Here is a 12,814-nt window from a genome sequence, read left to right on the forward strand (position 1 = left end):
TTTGGGTTATTATTTGGGTTATTTTTGTGCAACCCATGCATTGGGTTAAATACAGTTGGGTCATATACAGTCTATGGTTAAAATCCATCAACCCAACAAACATCAGTTGACCCAGCACTTGGGATGTTTATGCTTTGAACGTCAACACATCACACGTCATCACGTCAACGTCAATGGTCATCCACCACGAAGCACCGAGCAGAGCAGCAACCTGTTACGCGACCGATCATCCTCTTCGCGGAAAGTCAAGTCCTAATTAAGGTTTGTGCAGACTACATATCTTATTCACATTGTCCGTCTTGCGTTACCTATTAAAGTATCTTTATATTGTCGTTATCATGGAAGCATACACGGATGCAGTTCATCTGTTTGGTTTTAGCCATCTACCAAATGAATTAATGAAACGTCCATAATGCCCGCGGGCCTTTGGTCATGTTTATTGAGTTAGCCAGCTAGCTCGCTGGTGCGCTAGCCTGGCAGCCGGCAGCTACCGGGCTAATTATCCTGCTGGTTTGTAGCTAGCGGGCTAATTATCCTGCTGGTTTGCTCGCCGGCCCGGTACTTCGCCAGCTAGCCGGTTCGCTGGGTGCGCGCGAGCTAACTAACAGGCTAGTTCACCGCTAGTTGCTTTGCTAGGCGGCTATTAAAGGCTAGGCTATTAAAAACGCGCACTGCGCAGTTTGAGAGCGGGAGGCGTCCTGCTGGAGCCGGATTTTGAGAGCGTCGCTGCCCACAGCAAAAGTTGGGGCTGATTTGTGTAAAAATTGCGAGTTATGAAATCGGTAACCCATTATGGGTTACAATAATGCGGTTCGGGGTTATTTTGTGCAACTCATGTGCTTGGTTAAAATCAATCAAACCCAACATAGATTTTTAAACTCACTTATTTGAAAATGTATTGAAAAGAAGCAGGAACGCTGGTGGATAGACTGTATAAATAAAGCTCTAATGTTTTTTCCTTTCAGATCTATGGACAGCTTTGTAGAAGGTATCCTGACACAGTGGCAGCTGCCTGAACTTATTGATAGTTTTAAAGGTAAGAACATTTAAGGATTTTTCAGATTCACAGCAAGCAAATACTGTACAGCTAGATAAAGGGATTATTTTAAATGTCATGGGATTGACGGCTTTGTTTAGTGCATTCAGATTTGTATTTTGTGATTCTTATCTTTCAGAAGAGGGAATTGATCAGGAGAGCTTTCTGCTTTTAGATGAGGGGACCATCAAAGATCTAATCCCCAGAGCTGGCCCCAGACTCCAGTTTTTAAGACATTTTAGAGGTCTTGTAAGTAGTTAAATCACTGCAGTGCAGACGTGAGAGGCTACACCCCCCCCTCAACACACACACACACAATATTATTATTTATAAGGATGTGGTAAAATTAGTGGGAAGATGGCATTTATTTGCTTTAAATGCAAAAGGCAAATTCCAGGCGATGCCAAGAGTCTTGTAACACATTTACGTTTAGTACACCATGTATACCATTCATCAACATATTTCCAATTTTGTGAAACTGGCTGTGGAAGAACCTTTTCTTTCATAAGGTCTTTTAGAAGACACCTTGTAAAGGAGCATGTAAGCCAAAGCAAACCTACTCTTGATGATCCCCTTGAAGGTCCAGCCCAGCCTGTTGACATACCGTTTGCTGAGCCAGTACAGAGAGATGAAGAAGTTGTGGATGAATGGGAGGAACTAGGGCAAGTGGACATGACCAACCGGGTAGCCCTTTTTTTTAGCTCATCTGAGGTCTAAATCTACTTTGACATACTCCAACTTAAACTTTATGGTTCAACACACCACTAGTTTAATTGGCGACATTGTGAGCAAACTAGAATCAAGTACTATGTCTGTATTTAGGCATTTTGGTCTTGATCAATGCCAAGAGGTACAGGAGCTTGGCACTGAGTTCTCTTTATTAGCCGAGCCTTTCAAAGGACTGGATACTGATTATAAACAAAAGCAGTATTTTGCTCAATCAGGAAACTTAATAGAGCCAGTTGAGCAGGCTTTCCCTAGGGCCTTAGGGACGTCAATTGTGCAGCAAAGGGCTTCTGCCACTGGCAGTGTCCGGCAAGTCCCAGTTCCTGACTCATATTACCGTATTCCGCTAAAGCAGCTCCTGCCTAAAATACTTGAAATTCCAGGACTTTTACAGGCCATGCTAGAATGGCAGCAAAGGAAGAGTGATGCTCTTCAAGACTTGTTTGATGGGGATTTTTGTAAAACACATCCACTGTTGTTAAAAGAGGTCTCAATTCCGATTGTGATTTACCAGGATGATTGTGAGACTGTCAACCCCTTGGGCAGTAAGACTGCGGTTCACAGGTTGGGATGTATATATTTCACCCTAAAGCGCTTGCCACCACACCTCCTCTCAAGTTTGCAGTCACACTTCCTTTTAGCAGTGTACAAATCCCTTGATGCAAAGACCTATGGCCTTGATACAGTGCTGCGCCCAATAGTGGAAGAGATCCGGTCACTCGAGAGGGACGGCATCACTGTTGATACCCCCAGCTTCCAAGGTGTCGTGAAGTTTACAGTGGTTCAGGTAGTGGGGGATAATTTGGGATTGAATGCCATGCTTGGTTACACTGAAAGCTTCTCTGGAAATTATGTTTGTCGGTTTTGCAGAGCAGATAAGGAGATCCTGAGGTCTCAGACAGTGGCAGATCCTACACTATTGCGTGATGTCAATAGTCATAAGGCAGATTTGCACACAAACAACCCCAAACTGACAGGCCTCAAAAGAGACAGTGTCTTGAATGACTTGTCTTTCTATCATGTCACCGACAACATGGCACCTGATATCATGCATGATATACTGGAAGGCGTCGGGCCACTGGAAGTCAAACTTGTGTTGAATTCTCTGATTGAGCAGAAACACCTAACACTTGACAAGCTCAACTACAGAATCACAAGCTTTGACTACGGCTTTTGTGATAAGGGTAACATACCTTCTGCAATCAGCCAGAGTGATCTAAAAAACATTAAAGGTGCTATGCGGCAGTCAGCATCTCAGATGTGGTGCCTACTTAGGTTGCTGCCCACAATGATAGGTGACCTGATCCCTGAGCAATGTAAGGAATGGAAACTCCTCCTACTTTTACTGTCATGTATGGAGTTCATCTTCTCGCCTTCTCTGACTATTGAAGCAACACTGTACTTGGCCATGATCATTGAAGAGCATCACTCTCTCTTCCTGGAGCTGTACTGTTGGAAGGCTGGCCTGAGTGAATGGAGTGTAGGAGGCAGACTCGCAAAGCAGGGTTCAAGTATCAAAATAGAGTTTTATGAGGTGGTTCAGATGCTGGCTCTATAGAGGGGGTGGATGTGCCAGGTGTTGCTGCCTCGTCCCTGGGCAGCTGACGATCCACGCGGTCCTGCTGTACTTCCTGTTGGAGCTTGGTAAGCTGATGTTGGAATCGTTGCCACCTGTCCTCTTGTTGTCTGCCTTCCTGCTCTGCGGTTGACCCCCTGCTGCTCCCTGCTGGTCTTGGACGTCCTGGGACATGGTGGACACTGGTGGACACTCATCTGCTCCTCTTGCTCTTCCTCTTCCTCTACTTGACATATTCTTCACTGCCTCCTACTGGCCTGGGACCCACCAACTGCCACCAAATGTTGGAAGGCTGGCCTGAGTGAATGGAGTGTAGGAGGCAGACTCGCAAAGCAGGGTTCAAGTATCAAAATAGAGTTTTATTTTTTCCAAAGAGTGCCACCAAAATGCACAGTGAACCAAACAAAAAAATATATTTACAAAAAGTATCAAAGACATAACAGCTAACTCAGCTTAACTGAAAAGACTTCATTCAATGTGACAGTGAGACCCATTGTGCACTCTCCTGCACACCTGGGGCCTCATGTATCAATGTTGCGTACGCACAAAAACGTGGCGTACGTAATTTTCCACGCCAACGTTCAGATGTATCAAAAGTGAAATGAGCGTGGAAATGTGCGGTGTCCCACGCCAGCTTCATGGCTGGCGTACGCACGTTTCTACAGCTATTGTTCCTTTGGCGACACTCTGAGGTGATGCTGGGAAACTGTTAATTATGTGAAAACAATTAGTCCTCAGAGTAATGTGCACATCAGAGACACATTAATGGACAATTAACACACACGTGTTTGCAATCATATGGATGGATATAAAAGCATGCGCAAAGTGATGAAAAAATGGCATTAACAATGGCAGCCTTGGCCTTGTTAGAAGACATCGCAAACAGTAACATCAGACGTGAGAGGGTGTTTAGAAAATGGGAGGATATGTTAGCAAATGACGACAACTGGCTCATGAGTCCTTTTAGGTTGCCGAGGCCAGTGTTACTGGAGCTGTGCGCAGAGCTGCGGCCGGCCCTAGAAAGAAACACAGCCAGGAGCCAGGGGTTGTCCGTGTCCACACAGGTGCTGACCACTCTGGGGTTTCTGGCAACAGGAGCCTTCCAGAGGGAACTGGCCGACCGGTCAGGAGTGTGCCAGTCCACTCTGAGCCGAGCCATGCCAGCGGTGTGGGACGGGATCATAAGAATGTCATCCAGGTACATGAAATTCCCATACAATGCTGTTGAACAGGCCAACATTAAAGCGCAATTTGCAGCAAGAGCCGGTTTCCCTAATGTAATCAGAGCTATTGACTGCACACATGTTGCTGTAAGCGCCATCACAGGATGAATTTGTTTTTGTCAACAGGAAACATTTTCATTCAATAAATGTTCAAATAATATGTGATGCGCAAATGCAGCTCACCAACATCGTGGCAAGGTGGCCTGGTTCAACGCATGACTCGTTCATTCTTACTAATAGCATGGTTGGTAACAGGCTGGAGGCTGGCACGGTGCGCGATGGGTGGCTTCTCGGTGAGTAAATGTATCCGTTTAATTGCGCCCCGAATGTAAACCAGCACAATGCCCATTTGGGCACGTGCATTCAAATATGTGCATTTGTTTTTCCCTGGTGAAAATAGAGCGGCAGAGCTATCTAACAAGCCCTTTATTGTCTCCTTGTGTTCAGTATTTGTGTCGATAAACGCGTGCGTAAAGTTGGAAATGTCACACTGCAGTAGCCACGGTGCACTTCTGCAGTCATTAATATAAGTGTTATCAGTCTTGTCAATCCTTGTAATGAAGTTGTTTTGTCCTTCTGTTTGTTTCCCACTAACGGTAGCATATATATATATATATATATATACACAGTATATATATATATTTTACAAAAAGTAATATCTGACATCTGATTTTTTTTGTGCGTACGACAGTTTCTGGAATCTAGCGTACGCCATGTTTCAGTAGGAAATCCACGCAATTCTTAGTACATGAGGCCCCTGGTGTCCTCTCTCTCTGACACCACACACTCATCCGACTTCCCCTGCATGCTGGGAGCCAAATACAGGAATCCACCTGGACTCACCCAAGCAGCAGGGAAGCCTCCTTTTACTTCTACAAACTGGTAAGCATCCATATTAATAATCTTCATTTCATCACACAATGGGAATTCTCATAAGCTTTTCTCACACACACATCTGTGCTCAAATACATCACATAATATCAAACTATACACTTTTCACACTCCCACACAATCTACAACCCCCCCATAGATGGTACCGCCTGATGACCTCACTGATGATGTCATCCAGGTTATAAAAGCAGGAAGTAATGAACCTTTCCTCCTTTTGCCACTGGACCACATGGTGAGTATGAAACACAAGCAACAAAACAATGCATCTGTAAAAGTTACTTAATTGCACATAAACTGAAAGGGACAAATGGTGTGGTCTCGCCCACTTTGTCACATGTACCCTCACCATTTGCGACCAAAACATCACTTCATGCTCCATTACCCTAGAGCCATTCAAAACCTTGGACCCTTGATTCAGTTCTGGGCTATGAGATTCGAAGCGAAACACAATTTCTTTAAAACGGGTAAGCAATGTAACGTGCAACTTCCGAAACATATGCAAAACCATGGCCTTTCGCCATCAGATAGCGCAATGCTACAATTTGATGTGTGGAACTGTGATGAGCCACAATACTGAAGTTGGTCCTGGGCACTCGACCGTTCTTGCCAACATTGAGGGAGTTAAAGACATCCAAACTGGTCTGACTGGCATTCCACTTTTCAGCGAACTGTATGAACCGGCCTATGTTACCTTTAAGGGAACTGATTATCGAGCAGGGATGACTGTATTCCTGTCTCATGATTCGGATGGAGAACCCCAGTTTGGTGTCATAAAGTCCATTTTGGTTCTAAACCAAACATCACACACACCAATAATAAAACTTGTTGTGGAAAAGTGGGAAACAAAATGGTTTGATAGGCATCTCTTTGCATACTGTGTGATTACCACTCAAGTTTTGGCAGCTCTTGATGTAAGTGATCTGATTGATCACCATCCCCTCCATGCAGTCAAGTCATTCAGGGAGCATGACGACAGTTTTTACATTTCACTGCGCTACAAACTTTTTTTTAGAAAATCAGCTTACTGACACCAGTTGTGTACAGTAGCTATGCCACTTTGTAAATATCATTATGACTTGGGTTTATTTTTCAACAACCCCCCCCCCCCCCAATCCCACAATAGTTGTTTAGTGGTTACCCATAAATGCTGCTTAAAAGGTGCCTTTTCCATGAGGATGATCATTTACATTTACATTTAGCAGACGCTTTTGTCCAAAGCGACTTACAATAAGTACATTTGTCAAAAGAAGGAAACAAAGAAACCACGACGTATCATTGCCGATGCAGTAAGAGCTAAAAATAGAACAAGTGTTAGGTCCTCATCTGAGTAAAGTAGTACTTCAAGAGTAACAGTGCTACGATCCGAGTTTTTTTTTTTTTTTTTTTTTTTTGCGGGGGGGGGGGGGGGGGGGGGTCGAGCGAGGGTGTTAGTGGGTCATGCTATGTAGAGTCGAGGTGAAGTCTGAACAGGTGAGTCTTGAGCCTTTTTCGGAAGATGGCAAATGACTCTGCTGTCCTGACATTGGTCGGGAGTTCGTTCCACCACTGAGGCGCCAGAACAGAGAAGAGTCTGGACTTTGCTGAGCTACATTTGTTTGATTTCAGCGATGGTGGTACCAGCCTGCCAGCTGAAGTAGAGGAGCGGAGTGCTCGCTTCGGGGCATGAGGTTTGACCAGTGTTTGAAGGTAGGCAGGTGCCGTTCCATTGATGGCCCTGAAGGCCAGTGTCATCGTCTTGAATTGGATGCGTGCTGCAACAGGGAGCCAGTGGAGGTCACGGAGGAGGGGGGTCACGTGGGAGAATTTGGGTAGATTGAAGATAAGGCGTGCTGCAGCGTTCTGGATACGCTGCAATGGTTTAATCGCATAGGCCGGGAGTCCGGCCAGGAGAGAGTTGCAGTAGTCAAGGCGGGAGATGACCAGTGCTTGGACCAAGAGTTGCGTTGCATCCTTTGTGAGGAGGGTCCGAATCCTGCGGATGTTGTAGAGGGCAAATCTGCAGGATCGGGCCACAGCAGTGATGTTGGGGGTGCAGGATAGTTGGTCATCGAGGATTACACCCAGGTTCCTCGCAGTTGAGGAAGGAAATACTGTGATGCCCTCAATAGTGACCGACAGGTCCATGCGAGGGCAGTCTTTCCCTGGGATGAAGAGGAGTTCGGTTTTATTCAGGTTAAGCTTGAGGTGATGTGCAGTTGTCCAGACAGAGATGTCAGCCAGACAGTCCGAGATGCGAGTTGCAATGTGAGCGTCAGAGGACGGGGGAAAAGAGAGGAACAGCTGGGTGTCATCAGCGTAGCAATGGTAGGAGAATCCATGCGATGTGATAACAGAACCTAGTGATCTGGTGTATAGTGAGAACAGAAGCGGTCCTAATACTGAGCCTTGAGGGACACCCGTGTCCAGAGAGCAGGGTTTGGACATAGAGCCATTCCATGTGACCTGAAAGGTGCGGTTTGTCAGGTATGAAGTAAACCAGGTGAGAGCAGAGTCGGTTATTCCAAGTTCAGCCAGAGTGGAGAGGAGAATTTGGTGGTTGACTGTGTCGAATGCAGCAGATAGGTCAAGGAGAATGAGAACGGAGGAGTTGGATGATGTTTTGGCGTCTCGCAGGGACTCGGTCACAGTGAGGAGGGCCGTCTCAGTGGAGTGGGCAGTCCTGAATCCTGATTGGTTAGGGTCTAGGAGGTTCTTCCGCAAGAGATAGGATGACAGTTGGTTGTAGGCAGCACGTTCCAAGGTTTTAGAGAGGAATGAAAGAAGAGATACAGGTCTGTAGCTTTGGATGTCAGTAGCGTCAAGGGTGGGTTTTTTCAGGAGAGGCTTCACGATAGCGGTCTTAAAATCCGCTGGAATGACACCTGAGGTGAGGGAGGAGTTGATCAGGGTGGTGAGGAATGGCAAGATGTCGTGTGAGATGTCCTGGAGAAGAGAGGAGGGAATCGGGTCAAGGGAGCAGGTGGTGGCACGGTTAGATGTAACAAGTGCGTGAACGTCTTCAGAGGTGAGGGGGCTAAAGCTGGTAAGACCATCCGAGTTGAGAGTTGGGGGAGATGTCTTCTGGGAGGGAATAGGCGTGAATGAGGAGCTGATGTCATTTACTTTCTTGGTAAAGTAAGTTGCAAAGTCATCGGCAGTAAGGAAGGAAGGGGGCGGAGGGGTAGGAGGGGTGAGGAGGGAAGAGAACATGGAGAAGAGTTTCCTGGGGTTGGAGGCAGAAGAGTTGATCTTTGCCAGGTAGAAGGCAGATTTAGCTGCCGAAACAGTTGAGGTGAAGTCAGAGAGGAGGAGGTGGTAGTGAGCAAGGTCATCGTGCTGTCCCGATTTCTTCCATTTTCTCTCTGACGCTCGCAACAATGATCTGTTGGTTCGCAGAGGTTCAGACAGCCAGGGAGGGGGGGGAGATGATCGCACCGGTCGTGCGATTGGGGGACAGAGAGTGTCCAAAGAAGAGGCGAGTGAGGACATCAGGATAGAGGAGGCTTCCTCAGTAGGCATTAAGGAGAACTACAAGCTATCAATACTAGACTAAATGTTACCACTAGCTTTACACACACAATGCCTAAACCCAAATCTACAATTAGTTTCTGACTTACCAACAAGAGACAAAGCAGCTTCCTTCCTTTCTCCAGACCAAATGTGGTTTGAAGAGAACTACTGCTGTCCTTTAAGTTCTGACTGGGGCTCCTCCTTCCCTCTAATCAAGTCTATTCACTACAGGTGAGCTGGCTCAAACAAGCTGATTGCTCACTTACCATAGACAGCTTCACAAGAAGTTCAACAACAAGCTATCAATACTAGACTAAATGTTACCACTAGCTTTACACACACAATGCCTAAACCCAAATCTACAATTAGTTTCTGACTTACCAACAAGAGACAAAGCAGCTTCCTTCCTTTCACCAGACCAAATGTGGTTTGAAGAGAACTACTGCTGTCCTTTAAGTTCTGACTGGGGCTCCTCCTTCCCTCTAATCAAGTCTATTCACTACAGGTGAGCTGGCTCAAACAAGCTGATTGCTCACTTACCATAGACAGCTTCACAAGAAGTTCAACAACAAGCTATCAATACTAGACTAAATGTTACCACTAGCTTTACACACACAATGCCTAAACCCAAATCTACAATTAGTTTCTGACTTACCAACAAGAGACAAAGCAGCTTCCTTCCTTTCTCCAGACCAATATGATCAATATTGCGAAAAATGGCCACTGGTATGGGATGAGCTTCTGGACCACAGGGATGCTGTTACGGGAATACTGGGATGTTTCTATAAATAACAACTGGTATGTGATAAATTATACAGTAAGTATTTTTTGTGTAATATCAATTACATATTGCTGTTGGACAGAACAGATTGTCTATCTCTAATGAAAAAAGAATATCCTATGTCATATGTTATATAAAAGTAGCAAAAAGTTGCAGATCTACAAGCTCCCAACCTGTAACGATGTGACTTGTTGTGAGCTTGTTGATTCGCTGTTTTAACAATTTTTAAGACATTATAAAAATATAAGAAATAATTGTGGACATACGCCCAACAGCAGCAATACAGTAGTTGTCAATGTCAGGTATTGATTTAAAAAGTCAAATTTTTTGTTATGATGTTCATCACAGTTTTGCAAGAATACAAACTATTTACCTTTTTCATTCACTCAGGTTAAGTGTGTCTGAGTGGTTATGTGTCTAATTGGGGTCAAATATATAAACCTTGTGCGCACTAAAAGTGTACTGCATTACAATCCACAGGTTTCTGAGTTGATTTTAACTTGGGCATAGAGGATGTAGTCTTTGTAGTCCACTTGTGTAGTGTTGTGTTGCACATTAATTTACATAAAATATGCCAAACCTGTAATTCAAGGTGGCTGTCACAGTTACATTAACCTGGGTTTCCTTTTAGATTGGACCAGTTGTGCCACCTACGGATGTCCAACAAACTGCCACACCTCCAGCCCCCATGGAGCACCAAACACCAGTTGCCACAACCTCCATGGAGGGCCAAACACTATTTGCCACAACCTCCATGGAAGACCATGCAGCAGTTGTGGTACCAGCAGTGATGCCACAAACCTTCTACATAATTCCACAATTTGTAAGCTTACTTTTTAAGATTGGGTTTTAATTTTCTTTTAATCAACACTTAAGTATAATAACAATATCCGACATGCTATCTCTTGCCATTTCCTCAGGATATACCCCAGATTCTCAGTGGCTCTCTTGAAGGCAAGAAGATCCTGACGAGCGCTAATGAGGAGAATGTACTCATCATTAAGGACAGACGTTGCCTTGTCCGTATTTTGGTATCTCACCTCATGGAAAGGTTTGGAGACAGGTACTTCAAAACAGTGTTTTTGTTTATGTTATCTTTGCTTACCTGAATATTATGTGCAGTTAAATCTTCTCTCAGTGGTAAGGTTAGACAGGACACAACACATGTACAGTAGTGTGTTGGAGCAGTGCTAACCGCCCCTAAATATGACTGTCACTATTTTCGTAGTACAAGGTCGTAGAACGTACAGTGGGGAGAACAAGTATTTGATACACTGCCGATTTTGCAGGTTTTCCCACTTAAAAAGCATGTAGAGGTCTGTAATTATTATCATAGGTAATCTTCAACTGTGAGAGACAGAATCTAAAACAAAAATCCAGAAGATCACATTGTATGATTTTTAAGTAATTAATTTGCATTTTATTGCATGACATAAGTATTTGATACATCAGAAAAACAGAACTTAATATTTGGTACAGAAACTTTTGTTTGCAATTACAGAGATCAGACGTTTCCTGTAGTTCTTGACCAGGTTTGCACACACTGCAGCAGGGATTTTGGCCCACTCCTCCATACAGATCTTCTCCAGATCCTTCAGGTTGCGGGGCTGTCGCCAGGCAATATGGACTTTCAGCTCTCTCCAAAGATTTTCTATTGGGTTCAGGTCTGGAGACTGGCTAGGCCACTCCAGGACCTTGAGATGCTTCTTACGGAGCCACTCCTTAGTTGCCCTGGCTGTGTGTTTCGGGTCGTTGTCATGCTGGAAGACCCAGCCACGACCCATCTTCAATGCTTTTACTGAGGGATGGAGGTTGTTGGCCAAGATCTTGCGATACATGGCCCCATCCATCCTCCCCTCGATACGGTGCAGTCGTCCTGTCCCCTTTGCAGAAAAGCATCCCCAAAGAATGATGTATCCACCTCCATGCTTCACAGTTGAGATGGTGTTCTTGGGGTTGTACTTGGGGGCGAGTGGAGTTTAGACCAAAAAGCTCTATTTTTGTCTCACCAGACCATATGACCTTCTCCAATTCCTCCTCTGGATCATCCAGATGGTCACTGGCCAACTTCAGACGGGCCTGGACATGCGCTGGCTTGAGCAGGGGGACCTTGCATGCGCTGCAGGATTTTAATCCATGACGGCGTAGTGTGTTACTAATGGTTTTCTTTGAGACTGTGGTCCCAGCTCTTTTCAGGTCATTGAACAGGTCCTGTCATGTAGTTCTGGGCTGATCCCTCACCTTCCTCATGATCATTGATGCCCCACGAGGTGAGATCTTGCATGGAGCCCCAGACCGAGGGAGATTGACCGTCATCTTTAACTTCTACCATTTTCTAATAATTGCACCAACAGTTGTTGCCTTCTCACCAAGCTGCTTGCCTATTGTCCTGTAGCTCATCCCAGCCTTGTGCAGGTCTACAATTTTATCCCTGATGTCCTTATACCGCTCTCTGGTCTTCACCGTTGTGGAGAGGTTGGAGTCTGTTTGATTGAGTGTGTGGACAGGTGTCTTTTATACAGGTAACAAGTTCAAACAGGTGCAGTTAATACAGGTAATGAGTGGAGAACAGGAGGGCTTCTTAAAGGTCTGTGAGAGCCGGAATTCTTACTGGTTGGTAGGTGATCAAATACTTATGTCATGCAATAAAATGCAAATTAATTATTTAAAAATCATATGATGTGATTTTCTGGATTTTTGTTTTAGATTCTGTCTTTCACAGTTGAAGAGTACCTATGATAAAAAAATTACAGACCTCTACATGCTTTTTAAGTGGTAAAACCTGCAAAATCGGCAGTGTATCAAATACTTGTTCTCCCCACTGTACATAGAGACCGACATCCCAAAAGCTGATGTCTCAGACAGAACGGCCCACAGAAGATGCATGTATGTTATGTTTGATACCATGTGAAGGGAAACATGGTTTAGCAGTACTTAAAATCTATTTTGACTCTGCTGGTGATTTCATGTTTGTATTTACAGTCCTACTGCTGAAACCAAAACAGCCCTGGCGAAGGCTTTGATCGAGGCATTTCCATTCTTAAAAGATGACTCAAGTAGCGGCCATGTGAGTACATTTTACAGAGGAATTG

The sequence above is a fragment of the Eutrigla gurnardus genome (genome assembly GCF_963514095.1).
Source record: "Eutrigla gurnardus genome assembly, chromosome: 8".
Lineage (NCBI taxonomy): Eukaryota > Metazoa > Chordata > Actinopteri > Perciformes > Triglidae > Eutrigla > Eutrigla gurnardus.